An 18183-nucleotide genomic window follows, 5' to 3' on the forward strand; every position below is an offset into this window, starting at 1 on the left:
TAGACATCATATAGGGAAGTGTTAAAATGTCTGTTGCTTTAGAGAAATTTGGACGTACAGAAAGCCAACCACATAGCTTAGAGGAGACTTATTGCCATAATTATTTTTTTTTAAATTTCCCCTCCTATACCCCTTTATAACACTGAGGAAAACAAGGCAGACACAGAAGAAAACAAGATATATTTTAAAAAAAGTTGGGAGTTGGAAGAATGAATGGGAAATGAAAGGGGGACTAAACAGCCAAATCATCTTTTACTGCAAAATGCACCATACTGGCATTGTACATATTAACAGCTGCAAGGATTTGATATGCTTTTTATTGAGGCCCACCTATGGAAGAATGCTTAATTAAACTATGTGAATATGCTTTGATGTCCAGAATAACTTCTTATCTAAAAAGTAAAGCTGATGTACAATTTAATATTTTGGAAGCTATTTCTGAACTATAATTCTTTACAAAGAATTGTGCTTCTAAATTTGGGTTCCAGAGTTTATATTTTAAACAGACATATTACACTTACCGTATTTAGAGTATTCTCCCAACATATTTTTGCTATTTACAGTTTTTCTTCCCCCCCCACCTTACTGATTTTAATTGTGTAACTAGTTTCATTGCTCATACTTTATAAAAAGTACTTTTATAGTCAATTTAAACATCTCTTAAACAGAAATTGGGTATGAAATATCTTATAGTACTATATTAATGGTGTACTAGAATATATTAGCTATATAGTATCTTTGATCTTCTAATTATAATTCGTTGGCTATCCACTGATAATTTATTACTTTTACTTTTTTTCTTTCCTTACTGTATTTTCTATATCCTCTAAATATCTCCTGTTGCTTGATTCTGTGGGAAAGGTCCCGTTTCTAACAGTTTGAGTCTTGAACTGTAAGATATGTATGTATATATGTACAGTATACTTCCCTATCTGCTGTGTCATCCTCTTTTGTTTTAAAATATGTACAAAAAGTTATTTCTTTCTCTATTTCTCTTTCACTTCTCACAAGTAACAGAAAACACACTCAGGCTGAAACATCTGGCCATGCTTTCTCAGTTCCTAATTTCTTCCTTAAATACTATTTGATGTTATTAATGCATCACTGTAGTTCGGCATTACAATGGGCCTTTTCCACAGAATCAAGTAGCAGAAGACCACACTGGAAAAAGATCACTCCGTTTATAGCAATACACGTTTGATTCAGCCAACACAGAATTCATTGTGCACAAATTTTGGGCCACTCCAAGGCATATAAAAAGTTGGAGCTCCAAGATTGAGAACAATAAGATTTCCTCATATAATCTATAGCTGAACTACACATCTTCCATTCATTTGACATTGGGATGGTCACCAACTTGAACAGCTTCAAGGATAGGCAAGTTCAGATTAATTTGGGTTATACTTTATTGCTGTTGTTTCTTGGGGGTCTTTTTTTGACTTTCAGTTTGTTACCACAGGCTGGCCAATGACACAGCAATGTCACTACACACAGAACAATGAAAAATATACTACCATTTTACAGATTTAGACAATAAAATTCTTCTTGCAATCAAAGCATCTGCATGGAGCAAAATTGCGATGCACAATAATGACACCATGATACAAGTGACTCAATTTTGCATCTGACATCATGTGAATATTAAGTTGTGTTTTTTATATGATCACTTCATTACACATGTGTCATTCTAACATTATTGTGGCTTTTAGGAGGCACTGCTGGAAGAATCTTAGGAATCTGGCTATCTATCTGGGAAATCTTACCAAATAATTCAGAATCTTTGTTTAGATGGCATCTAAATAACGGAACTGACTTCTTTGCAATGCACACTATTGTTGTATTCTTAGTGGATTTTTGTGAAAATGGAATTGTTTCCTGCACTGGTGGAGCAGTAGACTAATGCCTCCTTAAGTAACACCAGCTGCCTGCAATTAGTGCAGGTTCTCATCCCACCAGGCTCAAGGTTGACTCAGCCTTCCATCCTTCCGAGGTAGGTAAAATGAGGACCGAGATTGTTGGGGGCAATAAGCTGACTTTGTAATAATGCCACTTGGGGCCCCCCGAAAGCCCTAATAAGCAGGCATATACATAGAATGAAAGCTATTGCTAAGCACATTGGTTTGTGCTTAAATTGTAAGCCGCCCTGAGTCTTCAGAGAAGGGCGGGATATAAATGGGATTAAAATAAAATTAAAAAAATAAAATATTTGATTCTTTTCAATTCTCTTGTGATGAGAATAAATTCCTCCTTCTAACATCCACTGATCAGAATCTGAGCCAAAAGATTCTCCAATCTTTTGGCTCAGATTTCTCACTTATGAGAAATTATCTGTTTACCATAATGAATGAGGAATTTAGCTTATTAAGGACTTCATGCTCAACACAAAAATGACAGTAACACAGTTGGTAATATATTAATCCTGCAAGTGATATTTGGCCAAGATGGTGAAGATTTCTGGGCAAGCGAAGGAACTCTTTGGTCCCTATGTTCCCCAGCCATCTTTGCCATTAATAAATAGTAAACTTTTACAATAAATAGTCAAATAATCTCAGATTTTTATCTATGAGTTTTATTGCAACTTGTCCTTATGAAACTCCTTCAACCTACAGACCAATAACAACCACAAAATGTTCCAAACCAACAACATGGCTAAAACTGTCTTCACTTGTGACGCAACCAGCCTGATTACACACTTTCTGATGAATTATTGCTGTTTGTAAAACAGCAGCAGCCTAGAAGATATTGATTTATGTATGTCTGCACATTATGAAATAGCAACATGACCAAAACAAAAGGCCACAAGAATGATATAACCTAACATTGCATTATTTCTCCATTTTTAAAAAATGATTATTTGGTAAAAGAAGCAAGCAAAAGAAAGGGGACCATGTGCTATGTAAACATTTTTAGACTGTACTGTAGTAAGCCTCCTAGAGGTGGACTTTGGATTTTATCGACAGAATTGCTCACACATATACAATAGTAGGCAGGACCTATTTATACATTTGATTAGATGTATTTTGCATATGGTGGACAATCTAGTAAATTGTAAGCGTAATAATGGTTACAGTATTTGTGGATGTATCTCAAATGTTTTATATATGCATTAACAGGAAAACGGATTCTGAAAAATGTTTTTTTTAATTCTTAAATAAAAAGGCTTCTAAATCAGATTAATATGTCAAGTATATATTACTTTCCATGCTAGCCAGCCTGAAGCCATTCAGAAACTTTATGTAGGTTATTGTAGGAGAAGAGACAAGCCTGGAGGTGGAGTCAAGAAAGGAATCAGTCTGGAGTTGTTAAATTGCCACAAGCAATCCAACACCCCCCCCCCTTGAATTCCATTGTCTTTTTTCTAGCACAATTTAGTGCTGTCTATGCTGCTCTTGTGTATAGGCATTAGTGAAAAATCTTCTTAACTGGAACTTAATGTGTGGCCCTGATTCTTCATGCCTAACAATTATTCCTTGTTGAATATCAATTTTTGAATATGGCCATCAAGATGTAAACACCTGAGAATTCTTAGATAGTTATGGTAAAGATTTGCATAAATATGGAGACGGTGAATGAAATTCCTAAAATTATGCATTTGTGCATAATTCAGATATACGTATACATTTACCCAATTAATCATTTTCTGACAGCTCTTACAATAATCAATTTTTTACAGAATGTATGTCAGTATGCTGCATATATCTTCAAGATAGTGAGATGTGGGCAACATTATATTGGCTTGTAAAATGATCTTCAGATCAGAGATATTAGCTTGATTAGAACAGCAGTGTTTGAAATGAGCTTTGCCTGAGCTTATCAATATATGCTGAAACTGTTACCATCAGCTATTTTTGCCATTATCAAGGAATGCTGCATGTGACAGAGGCTAGTCTATATCTTCGTGATCTTACTAAACTGCTTTACATAAATGAATAATTTAAAAATTGTTTTGAAAGTGAGTAAAATAGACTAATCAAGGAGTTTCCAGAGGGAAGGAGAATTTTAGAAATGTGTATGAGAATGGTATATGTAAGTATGGAATTTAAATGAATGTTATAAAGGTTAGCATCCAAAAATAAATGAATAGGGGATGTTGAAAGATGGTAAGAATGGCTGCAGATGTAGCTGGTGTAACCGGGAACCTTTTAAGATAGGGATCTGATTTCCTTATGAAGTAGCTGTGCACATCACTTGTTTAAATGGTGGGAAGACAGCAGCTGATTGAAAGGATGCTGCTATGTGAGGGCAGCAAGACTATGTATATATAGAAACTATAGGGACTTCTCATGCAGAAGTCCAATTAAAGAATACAAAGGTGGACATAAGCAAAAATCAGAAAGTGCAATATAGCTTCCCATCAGGCAAGGATTGTGCAAAGCAAATTTTAGCTCTTGAGCAAGCCATTTAGAAATGCATGAATGTGAGAAAGTTTTATTTATTACTCTCTTCTTCTATAAGACAAGAGTCACTCAGTTATACAGGAAATGCATTGAACAAACCAATAGCTAAAAATGTCCTGAAGCCAATTTAGCCTCAGCATAACCATACTGAAATATATTATTGTTCTACAAGCAGTCAGACTGCTTGTTGTTTCCAGCTGGCCATTTCTGTTCTGGCTTGTTGTTGTTGTTAGCTGCGAAGTCGTGTCCGACCCATCGCGACCCTATGGACAACGTTCCTCCAGGCCTTCCTGTCCTCTACCATCTTCTGGAGTCCATTTAAGCTCATGCCTACTGCTTCAGTGACTCCATCCAGCCACCTCATTCTCTGTCGTCCCCTTCTTCTATTGCCCTCGATCTTTCCCAGCATTAGGCTCTTCTCCAGTGAGTCCTTCCTTCTCATTAGGTGGCCAAAGTATTTGAGTTTTAGCTTCAGGATCTGGCCTTCTAAAGAGCAGTCAGGATTGATCTCCTCTAGGACTGACCGGTTTGATCGCCTTGCAGTCCAAGTGACTCGCAGGAGTCTTCTCCAGCACCATAGTTCAAAGGCCTCAATTCTTTGGCGCTCAGCCTTTCTTATGGTCCAACTTTCACTGCCATATATTGCAACTGGGAAGACCATAGCCTTGACTATACACACTTTTGTTGACAGGGTGATGTCTCTGCTTTTTAGTGTGCTGTCTAGATTTGCCATGGCTTTTCTCCCCAGGAGCAAGCGTCTTTTAATTTCTTGGCTACAGTCCCCATCTGCAGTGATCTTGGAGCCCAGGAAAATAAAATCTGTCACTACTTCCATTTCTTCCCCATCTATTTGCCAGGAATTGAGAGGGCCAGATGCCATGATCTTGGTTTTCTTAATGTTAAGTTTCAACCCAAGTTTTGCACTCTCCTTCTTCACCTGCAACAAGAGGCTCTTTAGTTCTTCTTTACTTTCTGCCATTAGAGTGGTATCATCTGCGTATCTTAGGTTGTTGATATTTCTTCCGGCAATCTTAATTCCAACTTTTGATTCATCTAGCCCTGCCTTTCTCATGATGTGCTCTGCATATAAGTTAAATAGGCAGGGCGACAGTATACAGCCTTGCCGGACTCCTTTCCCAATTTTGAACCAATCAGTGGTTCCGTGTCCAGTTCTCACTGTTGCTTCTTGACCCGCATATAGGTTTCTCAAGAGACAAATAAGATGGTCTGGTACTCCCATCTCTTTAAGAACTTGCCACAGTTTGTTATGATCCACACAATCAAAGGCTTTAGCATAGTCAATGAAGCAGAAGTAGATGTTTTTCTGGAACTCCCTAGCTTTCTCCATGATCCAGCGTATGTTGGCAATTTGATCTCTAGTTCCTCTGCCTCTTCGAAATCCTGCCTGTACTTCTGGTAGTTCTCGATCCACATACTGCTGGAGTCTAGCTTGTAGGATTTTAAGCATGACTTTACTAGCATGAGAAATGAGTGCAATGGTGCGATAGTTTGAACATTCTTTGGCACTGCCTTTCTTTGGAATTGGAATGTAAACTGATCTTTTCCAATCCTGTGGCCACTGTTGAGTTTTCCAAATTTGCTGGCAAATTGAGTGTAGCACTTTTACTGCACTGTCTTTTAAGATTTTGAATAGCTCAGCTGGAATACTGTCACCTCCACTAGCTTTGTTGTTGCTCAGCTTTTCTAAGGCCCACTTCACTTCACATTCTAGGATGTCTGGCTCGAGGTCAGTGACCACCTCATTGTGATTATCAGGGACGTTAAGCTCATTCTTGTATAGTTCTTCTGTGTAATTTTGCCACCTCTTCTTAATCTCTTCTGCCTGTGCCCTGCTGTTCTGGCTAGGGTGGAGCAAATTCAATACAGCAAAAAAATCACACTGTCCTGTGAAACGGGATTTATGTTTCAGTTTGTCATGGAACATTTATCATGCAAACATAGGTAAATTTTTGTTGTTCCTACTTGGGGGCAACAGAGACATCTGACCTGTAATCTTGACATAATGAGATTGTGGCTGAAATACCCAGATGTGTGTCAATTGAGGTAGCTAAATTAAGTTGGCTTATCTGTTTGAAATAAAATCTCATCCAAAAACTCACAGCAATGACACAGAACTCACTACTCCAATTTTATGTTCACAACAATTCTCTAAAGTAGATTAATTGAGAGACAGTGAACTTTTAAAATTAAAGGTAGCAAGGAGGTTTTTCTATTCCTAGTCCAACATCCCAACCACTCTGTCATATTTACTTTCTTTTATCAATCTATTCTTTGCCTAGCATGATCTGGCATGCAGCAGTGAGTAGATGAATCTGTTCTTTTTTCTTTATTTTGGCACATCTGCCTAAGTTCCGCTACAAACCTTTGGACCAATTTAAAATTGGCAACTACACAATCATCCTGGAGAAATGCAAATGTGTGGAAGGCACAAAGAAGACACATATACATACAACCGGATGCTATGCCTAATTGCTAAAAATATAAAGCACTTGAATTTAGAACTCAGATTTGCCAATAATTTGGAGTTACTAATGGATAGAGGGCAGGATATAGGACAGATAAAAGGATGTTATTTGGTTTGCAGTTCAAAATAAGGCATGATGTCATAACGGCTGCTTTGGTGGCTTTAAAAGAAGATACATTTTGGTGGTTGATAATGTTCCCCAAGCCAGAGCCCAAGGGTAGAACTCAAATGATTCAACCAGTAAAGAGATAGAGAATCTATTAGCCAAGATACTTCAACTAAAGCATTATATGTCTGAAGACCAGGAAGTGCAAAAAATTATAGATCCTTCCATATTAGCAGATGACTGCATTTTGGACACAAGCCATTATGACACGGGTGTCAAACTTGCTGTGTCACATGACATTTCTTGACGTGATGTATCGTGAGTTTTTTTGCATTGCCGGAGCTGGGGTGGGCGTGGCCTCTGTATGATGCAACCGGCCCACAGGCCAGCAGTTTGACACCCCTGCATTATGAGAACAAAGTCTATTACCCAAATGTGAGGCAATTTCCTTCTAATTGGGAGCACCCTGTGTCCCCAGGTGGTGGTTGCCTAGCCGACCTCTCCATTACTTTCAGGACTCACTGAAAGGTTTTTCAGGGAAAATACTTAAGGCAGGTCCATGGCCCTTAGTTGCTCTTTTTGCCCTTTGCAGTGGCCACCTCTGACCTCTTGAGATAACGTTTGTCTTAAAAATGTTACTTCTGCCCTAAGCATTAGTCACTACTCTCAACATTTGGGCAACAGATGGTGGAAACCATTCGACTAAGCTTTTGCCTTTTTTTCCCATCTGCATACGAAGTTAATAGCAAAGAAATGTAACCAGAGAGGCATTGCCATGAACCTCTGCACTCAGTCCAATAGAGCAGGGGTCCTGAACCTTGGCAACTTTAAGACTTGTGGACTTCAACTCCCAGAATTCCTAAGCCAGCATGCCTGGCTGAGGAATTCTGGGAGTTGAAGTCCACAAGTCTTAAAGTTGCCAAAGTTGAGGACCCCTGAAATAGAGCGCTTCCCTCAGTTGAATTTCCTTTGACATCAGGGATTGTTTGGATTGTTTTAGGGATCTCCAATATCGCCCATCTGCCCCCATTATGTTCCGCTTTTCACTAGTAATAATAAAGCCACAACATCAGTCTCAGTGGTCGCATACACCAAGGAGGGTAAACTTTACTGCAGGTAGCCCTTGACTTACAACAGTTCATTTATTGACCATTGAAAGTTACAATGGCATTGAAAAAAGTGACTTGTGACCTTTCTTCACACTTACAGCCATTGCAGCATCCCCATCCTCATGTGGTTAAAATTCAGATGCTTGGCAACAGACTCATATTTATGACGGTTGCAGTGTCTTGGGGTCACGTGGTCACCTTTAGCGACCTTCTGACAAGCAAAGTCAATGGGGAAGCCAGATTCACTTAACAACCGTGATACTAATTTAACAACTGCAGCGATTCACAAAACAGTTGTGTCAAGAAAGGTTGTAAAATGGGGCAAAATTCACTTAACAACTGTCTTGCTTAGCAACAGAAATGTTGGGCTCAGTTGTGGTCGTAAGTCAAGGACTACCTGTATTTGGCAGCATTGAAAGAAAGTAGAAAGAAATAGGTGGTGGCAGCAGCAACAATAATCATCATTCAGTGGAAATGGAGAAGTGGGTTATTACTACAACACAGATAGATCCAATTCTTTGAATTAAATCAAATCTTCATTGTGGTCATAGACCAGCATAAGAGTCCCTGGAGCTTATATAGCTCTTTCTATAGCTGAGATAGGCAGCTATAGAAACTGGGGGAAAATAAAATTATTTAATTATTTAATAAATAAAGAAGGGGGAATACAGTCAATTAAAAAGGTAGAAGGTATTCTATTCTTTGAAGGTGTTTATGGCTTCCTCTATACTTGATTGACCCAGACAAGAGAAAGTGCCTCTTGTCCTATAAGGCAGTAGGATCCCAATATTGTCTTGTTTGTTTCTTTGTTTCACATGGTCTAAATGAATCTGTTACGATTCTGGATGGTATGCAGTATTAAAACAATTCAAAAATACAACCAAAGAAACAACAAACCTCAAAAACAAGCCTTAATATGAGCCAAATAGCACACAAGGATAAGAATCAGGATGGATGAATGCTAGACGTATCTAAGAAAAGCTTACAATGAAAACTAGATGGGAGAAACTGATTGCTTAGGAGAAAATATTCCCCTATAGTTTTTCATTCAAATGGTAGTGGTGGTGATGACTTGGTTTCACTATTTCTTGCTTACTTTGCCCCTCAATGTCATTTGCTTTTCTCTCTCAGAAGAGGTAGCAAGACCCATTTGGCAAAGCCTTCTAAATGGAGCAGTGGGCTAATGCCTCCTTAAGTAACACCAGATGCCTGCAATTAGTGCAGGTTCGAGTCCCACCAGGCTCAAGGTTGACTCAGCCTTCCATCCTTCCGAGGTAGGTAAAATGAGGACCCAGATTGTTGCGGGCAATTAAGCTGACTTTGTAATAATGCCGCTTGGGGTGTGTGTGTAAAAGCCCTAACAAGCAGGCATATACATAGAATGAAGGCTACTGCTAAGCTTGTAAGCCGCCCTGAGTCTTCGGAGAAGGGCGGGATATAAATGTAATAAAAATAAAATAAAATAAAATAAATATTGTTTAGCTGAATTCAAGCCACAGGACTACATAAGTTTTCTATTTCCCTATGGATTTTTCTTGCAGCTGCTAACAAAAATGTATACACTGTAAGATGGGAGTGGAGAGGTGAAGAGGGGAGGACTTAGCCTGAAATATTTATACTTCCGATTTTGTCATTCATTCTTTTTCAGTGGAATCATCAGCCAAAGAAGACAAACAAGAAATAAGCCTAAAAACTTAAGTACTGAATTCCACAGAAATCCCTCTGTTGTTCAGAGACTCAGGAAATGACAGTAGACAATCCAAACATTGCCTTCTTAAGTCAGTAATGCAACCAAATCAAAGAGCAAAACACAAAGATAAATAATGTTGAGCTGTCAGCAAGAATCCACTTGGATCTCCATCTAATATTTACATAGTTACAGTCAGATCGTGCAAATAGAGGCAGACTTAATTCTCAGCGGTTAAAGTTTCCCGAGGTGCATAATTTTATTTTCTCACCCACAAATGATCAGGACAGCCAAATCCCCAACAGGGAGACAGATCTGTGAAGCTGCTTTGGAAAGGCAGAGACAGTTCTTTTGAAGCCGGAAGTGAATACCTGAAAGCCCTTTTCTTACATTCTTGGAGCTACAGGTAGTCCTCAACTTACGACCACAACTGAGCCCAAAATTTTTGTTAAGTGAGACATTTGTTAAAAGAGTTTTGCTCCATTTTACCACCTTTTTTGCCTCAGTTGTTAAATGAATCACTGCAGTGGGTAACGTAGTAACCGGGTTGTTAAGTGAATCTGGCTTCCCCGTTGACTTTGTTTCTCAGAAAGTTGCAAAATGTGATCACATGACCTTGGGACACAGCAACGGTCATAAATATGAACCAGTTGCCAAGCACCTGAATTTTGCTCACATGGTCATGGGGATGCTTCAAAGGTCATAACTGCGAAAAACAGTCATAAGTCACTTTTTTCAGTGCCGTTGTAACTTTGAACTGCCACTAAATGAACTGGTATAAATCAAGGACTACCTGTATTTCTTTAGCTAAGTATGAGAAATAGTATCCCATAGATTCTCCTTGGAACTGCATCTAAAGCAGACATGTCAAACACAAGGCCCGGGGGCCAGATCCGGCCCACGAAGTGGTTTCATGCGGCCCGCGAAGCCATCCTGGAAACAGTGAGGGAACGGCCCCCACTGCCTTGGCCCTGGCCCAGAGACCCTCCTTCTGCCAGAGACCCTCAGATCTGTCCCACTCCTGCCCAGGCCCCCATAGGCACCCCTGATGCCAACGATGTGGAGCTGGCCATGCCCACCCAGTAGGCCAAACACACTCTAGCCATGCCCACCCAGTAGGCCGCGCCCACCCAGGCCACACCCACTCGGCCCCCTGAGGGCAACTGCCATGCTGATGCGGCCCTCAATGAAATTGAGTTTGACACCCCTGATCTAAAGTAATGATTATGACAGAGTTGCCACTTACATAGTGCTGCCACTTACATATTTTTAATATGAGGACACTGGTTTTCATTTGCTTGCTTGTTTGTTCACTTAACAGAATAACAGAGTTGAACAACTTATTATATCTGTATCCCACCTTTTCTTTCAAAGCTCAAGCCAGTAAATAAGGGAGTTCTCCCATTATGTAAAGAATTATCCTTTGAAGGAAGTTGGGTGGAAAGCAGAGAAAGGCCCAAAGTCCTTCACTGAGAGTGGACATAAACCTGGATCTCAAGTCCAACACCTGAAGAATAATACTAAAGCTAAAGTTGTGGTCCCTTACATCAAGATCAGATCTTGGTTCATGGTTCTCTTCATAGCAAGAAAAAAACAGCTTGCTATTGACTTCTTCCAGCATAAACATTTGACTTTCCAGACTAGCTACTATCCTAGGATATATTCTTGTGTTCTCTCACTCAAATATTAGCCAGGTCAATCTGACCCTGCTTAACGTTATTAAATTTGAGTTTTTCAAGTCTGACCACATGCTGTGACACTACATTAAGCTTTACCTAACATTTGTATATGTGCCACTTATGGCTGGATTCAGATTAGCACCAATTCATGGAGTTCTATTCTCTCTAGAGGAAGGGAGTAGGGAATTGTAGTTGATCATTTTCACACACCAGAACAGCCTAAACTTGACAATTGCCTCCTCTCTTCAACTAAGAACCTAACCTGGATCTCAGTGAATAAATGGAACCTTGATAATGGGATACAAGAACTCTGAGAAAATGGATGCCTAATCAGTTAAAAATACTTATTTAGCAGAAAATTACCTGTTCTCTCTTTTTTTACCCACCCTTTTGCAAGAAATTTCTTTATCATGACAAATGGGCATAGCTTCAAACAAAATAGTGACCCATAGTTGTCTATTGTTTTTGTCTTCTAAGAAAGCATATGGGAGTCACTTGGAGTTTACAATCAAGTTTCAGGAGTCAAGGCTTTTAGCTAAAATTATCTGCACTTATCTTTGTTTTAAGGATCCACTTATCAAGTACAAAAGTTTAAATTGCCATTTAAATTGCCATTTAAGCTTCCCCACAAAGACCTAGAGCACCCATGTAGTATCAGTCCATGACATTACAGGATGTTTAAAGTGATCATAGTGATTTATTATTGTCCCCACATAAATCTAACATCCGGTTGAGTCTATTGGCAGAGAAGGAAGTCCATTTTGCTTCCTTATATCTGAAGTTGCTCAACAATATAGAACAATTGTAGCTTAAGTAATGTTATTCAGATAAATCTACTCAACAAATCCTTAGAACTAATATATGATACCTACCTATTCTAGATTGAAGGACAAAATACAACTCAAGTTGATTTTGTCATTGTGTCCCTGGTATAAATCAAGAGAGATATGGTGGATCATTTATTCTGTTCATGTAACCTTAAATATCCTTTCATTATTACTGAGGCCAGAGTACTGAGGGAAGATATATCCCATATTATGTCCTTTCCCCAAAAGAACTGAATTTTCTCATAATACATTACTTAGCTCAAGTTATCAAAGATTTTCAAAGGCAACTTGAAGAAAGTTACAGATGACATCATTAGAATGTAAAGAACTTTTTTTTGACAAACTTATAAGCTGATGACCCTTGTCCATCAGCTCACTGAGTTAAACTATTTGCATGTAAATTATAGGCCTTTTAAGAAATGGGCTATTTTCCAGGAAATGATGGGTGTATCAGAGGATGAAAAAGGTTGCAGTGAAATCATTATTCCTCTTCGATTCTTGTCCATTTCCCATCTTTGGGAGAAACATTTGTCTTGCCGTATTATATACCAAATGCTGTTTTTCACAATCTAGAGGGGGCCTAGCAGCTCCCTTCACAAAGCAGGAGAACCCATTGGCAATAAATCTGTAATCTTCTATATTTTATCACATTTCCATGGCAGGCAGGCAAAGGTCAATGGCATGATTTAAAGAGGGTAGCCAGTCTTTTATCAGTCAGTTGCGAACTCTACTCTAACTTGTGCCTAAAGTATTCATGATATCTGAATATAGTTAGGAACTAAGATATGCAGCATACGTCTATGGAGATTCTCAGTCATCCAGGTCATGGTTGTCCCAAAGGTGTTTTTTTGGAGGCAACTGGACTTCCTTCTTCTTGTTGTTGTTGTTTGTTTGTTTGTTTGTTTTGAAGACAAGAAAGCCCAGTTGCCTCCTGAAAATGCACCTTTGGGATGCTCAGCATATCAACTTGCTATGCTTTGCTTTGCTTATGTATTCTGCTCAAGTTGAATATTTAAAAGTGTCAAATAACCTCCAGCGTCTGTATGTGGTTTTTTTTCAGCCCCAACTTTGACACATCACACTTTTTAAAAAAATAATAATAAGTGCAATACAAGTACAAGTATATTACAACTTGTATCTTTAAATTTTCTTTGCTTATATGTTCAGTCATATTTAGACTCTTCCATAAACAAATACCTTTAAAAATCTTTCCATCCATCTTTTTACAGTGAGTAAGATTAACAAAAACTGCCTCCCCTCAACAAGTCCTACAATTTCATCTCCAAAACCCTGAATCTATATTCAAGTTATGTTCAACATTACAGATAAGTTTTTCCATGGTCAAGCAGACTTATATTACTATATACAGCTTTGTCCCCAGACTCTGCAGAGATCCCAGAGGAAATTTGAAAGGGGCCACAGAGATTAGACATTAGGAATATAGTGGATTTAACCATTAATTTGGACGTTTATTATTGGATATAAGCTTTCAGATTACTTTATTTTTAGTGCCAGCCTTTATTCTTCCAATCTCTGTTTGTTCTCTTGATCTGAATATAATATATTCTTGCATAATATAACATTTTACTGTTGTATCTGGTTATAATGGCATAAACCACTTTACAAATAATGATTAATAACGATGTACCAATAATCTTCATAAAACAAATTTGTGGGACCGACCATATTATATTCATTCATAATGTCGAGAAACACTTGTTTTTCTTACATCTTTCTCTGCAGTAAAGGAGAAGATGAGCAAAACACACTAAAAAAAACCGTGAACATTTTGTATACGTTCTTAAAATTATCTTTGTTCAAAATGTTATTTAGCTTTGGACTTTTCCTGTAGTTTACTTTAAAAGGCTGTCCTAAAAACTGTTTATGTTTCTTCATATAGTCTTCACCAGCAAGGTCAACAGCTGTTTGAAATTTTCCCTTGTAAAATTCCATGCAATAGCCTGCCTGAATAATTTTTATGATGCTCAGACAATTTTTTAATGATTCTGGATCATCCTTTGTATTTTGGCAGAGAGTGGGGAAGGAGTTTCACTGTCTTCAATCAATCAGAATAGAACTGGAAGGGACCTTGGGGGGGTCTTCTAGTCCAACCCCTTGGTCAAGCAGGAGAACCTATACCATTTCAGACAAGTGGCTCTCCAGTCTTTTCTTAAAAACCTCCAGTGATGAGAAAAGAGTGGCCAGCCACCTGTTAATTAAATTAAATTAAATTAATCTTAATTTAGTGGTTCTCAAATATTGTTTTGCCATCACCCCTGAAATAATAAATCAGTTTGTATCCCAGGGAATCCTCCTCCTCAAGGGTGTCTTGAAGTATGGGCAAATAAGTCAAGATGATGGGCACAATACACGTATAAAAACAGGTGATCTTCAATCACCTCTTTGTCACCACCATCCTGACTTTGTTGTCCACACTATTTGGACACCCTTCATGCTCCCCATGAATAAGATACAGTAGTCATATAATTATCCCACAGTTAGAAAAAGACTGTATTTTACACCTCTTTAAATGTGTAAGTGTTGGGGGGTTTTTTTGGGGGGGGGTTATAGTATCTTGACTGATGTACACGACTGGTTGACTGGTTGACTAATTATATGCCATCAACCTAGTGTTAACTCTTAGCAACCATAGACATTTTTTCAATGATCGTTGCACTATTTCAGCCAATTCAAACAATTTGAATATGTGTATTTCATACAGCATATTTCTAATCAGTTAATAGGAGATGTAATTCTTTCTACAAAAAGGAAGAACCAGTAGCTGACTAAGGAATTAGATATCTGGTTAGATTAATGATTGCAAAAAGGTTGTATAATTATGGTAGATAAACTAAATTACCGCTCACCCTCAGTTTATGACAATTGAACCCAAAATTTCTCTTGCTAAGTGAGAAATTTGTAAAGTGAGTTTTGCCCCATTTTACAAGCTTTCTTGCCACAGTCATTAAGTGAATCACTACAATTGTTATGTGATTCTGGCTTTCCTATTGACTTTGCTTGCCAGAAGAGGTGATCACATGACTCCAGGACACTGCAGTTGTCATAAATACGAGTCAGATGCCAAATTTCTGAATGGGGATGGTGTAACAATCATAAGTGTAAAAAGCAGTCATAATTCACTTTTTTAATGCTGTTGTAATTTTGAATGGTCACTAAATGTTAGAGATCAAATTGCCAACATACGCTGGATCATGGAGAAAGCTAGAGAGTTCCAGAAAAACATCTACTTCTGCTTCATTGACTATGCTAAAGCCTTTGATTGTGTGGATCATAACAAACTGTGGCAAGTTCTTAAAGACATGGGCGTACCAGACCATCTTATTTGTCTCTTGAGAAACCTATATGTGGGCCAAGAAGCAACAGTGAGAACTGGACACGGAACCACTGATTGGTTCAAAATTGGGAAAGGAGTCCAGCAAGGCTGTATACTGTCGCCCTGCCTATTTAACTTATATGCTGAGCACATCATGAGAAAGGCAGGGCTAGATGAATCAAAAGTTGGAATTAAGATTGCCGGGAGAAATATCAACAACCTAAGATATGCAGATGATACCACTCTAATGGCAGAAAGTGAAGAAGAACTAAAGAGCCTCTTGTTGCAGGTGAAGAAGGAGAGTGCAAAACTTGGGTTGAAACTTAACATTAAGAAAACCAAGATCATGGCATCCGGCTCTCTCAATTCCTGGCAAATAAATGGGGAAGAAATGGAGGTTGTGACAGATTTTATTTTCCTGGGCTCCAAGATCACTGCAGATGGGGACTGTAGCCAAGAAATTAAAAGATGCTTGCTCCTCGGGAGGAAAGCCATGGCAAATCTAGACAGCACACTAAAAAGCAGAGACATCACCCTGTCAACAAAAGTGCGTATAGTCAAGGCTATGGTCTTCCCACTTGCAATGTATGGCTGTGAAAGCTGGACCATAAGAAAGGCTGAGTGCCAAAGAATTGAGGCCTTTGAGCTATGGTGCTGGAGAAGACTCCTGCAAGTCCCTTGGACTGCAAGGCGATCAAACCGGTCAGTCCTAGAGGAGATCAACCCTGACTGCTCTTTAGAAGGCCAGATCCTGAAGCTAAAACTCAAATACTTTGGGCACCTAATGAGAAGGAAGGACTCACTGGAGAAGAGCCTAATGCTGGGAAAGATTGAGGGCAATAGAAGAAGGGGACGACAGAGAATGAGGTGGCTGGATGGAGTCACTGAAGCAGTAGGCGTGAGCTTAAATGGACTCCAGAAGATGGTAGAGGACAGGAAGGCCTGGAGGAACGTTGTCCATAGGGTCGCAATGGGCTGGACATGACTTCGCAGCTAACAACAACAACAACACTAAATGAACTGTTGTAAGTCAAGGACTACCTGCACTGTTGTTTAATTGACAGTCCTGAGTGAGCATATAAAAAACTATAACTCTGGCTCTATGGAACCCACTACAGAATATTAAATGCAACCAAGGAAGAAGGACAGTGTTGCTCCTGGTGGGTTTTTCAAAGGCAGATGGTAGCATTTGGATGTTAATAAGGCTGATAATGTATTTCTGATACATTTTCCCCAATTTGTTGTTTGTAATTTGCTCTTGCAGGATGACCATCTCTGAATGCCTCCTTCACAGCCTCCCTGATTTCCCAACATAAATTAATGCAAAGCTAGAAGGGAACCTGCTGGCCTCCTTTGTTACAGTGCCATCTCTCTCTCTCTCTCTCTCTCTCTCTCTCTCTCTCTCTCTCTCTCTCTCTCTCTCTCTCTCTCTCTCTCTTATTTTTTTTCTACCAGTGATTCCAAAAGTCATACTCTTTCTGCTTCTCAAGTCAGATGAGACTAATAAGAACACCACCTGAGGGGAAAAGGCTAATGCACAGATATATTTCCTCTCTGGAGGATCAAACAGCCAAGTCCATTCCTTTTCAAGTTTTATTAATCCCTGGTTCATAATTTTTACCACATCATTAGTCATTTCCTATTATTGAGGAGCTGGTTGCCAAGTCAACCCCCAGTACATAAGGAGAGGTGGTTGCGCCACCTGCAAAGTTAGGGTTGACTTCTGCCCCCCCCCCCAACATTCCCTCAGCATATCCGTGCGAATGGCCCAGAATGGCTGCTTAAAAGGGAAGCCAATTAGAAATCCCATCAAGGTGGCTTTTTTTTATTTTGTTTCATTTATGGTACAAGACTGCCTGCTTCTTTTATCCACCCCAGCTGGGTCTTGGCCAGCCCCCCAGAAAAAGCCCTTCCTAATCAAAGGGAAGAGAAATTGAAACTGGCAGGGTCAGTATCAGCAGCATGCTTGGAGTGTCTGGCGGGAGAGCTTGTTTTACTTTATTTAATTAAAGAGAACCCGCCAGAAAAATGCAAAACAAAATGAGCTTGTGTGGGTGTATATAAGTAGTTCTCACTTAACAACCAGTTGCTTAGCAACCATTCAAAGTTATGACAGAGCTTCTCAGAGTTACATTTACAACCCATTTGTGAAGTTCCGATGGCTGTACACACATACTGTGTTCATGTGATCACAATTTGGATGTTTGGCAAGAGGCTTGCATTTGTGTTCATTTGCAGCATCCCGTGGTCATATGACTGATTTTCACCATTTTGCTTCAGTTTCCAGCATTTATCCAGCTGGTTTTGTGCCCAAGGTAGGACTAGAACTCATGGTCTCCTTGCTTTTAGCCCAGAACCCTGACCACTAGAAGGTGAGATAGGTATCTAAACTAGGGATGTGAGAGCAGCACCAGGGGACGTACCCGCATGCCATCTTTGTTTCCAGCACCAAAAGGTTTTGGCTGAAATTTGCTTTGTAATCCGAGGGGTGGGGATGCCCAGAATAAGATCACAGATTAAGTCTACAAATGAGAGAGTCAAGCAAATGCATGCCTCCTC

This window comes from Vipera ursinii (genome assembly GCF_947247035.1).
Source record: "Vipera ursinii genome assembly, chromosome: 1".
NCBI lineage: Eukaryota > Metazoa > Chordata > Lepidosauria > Squamata > Viperidae > Vipera > Vipera ursinii.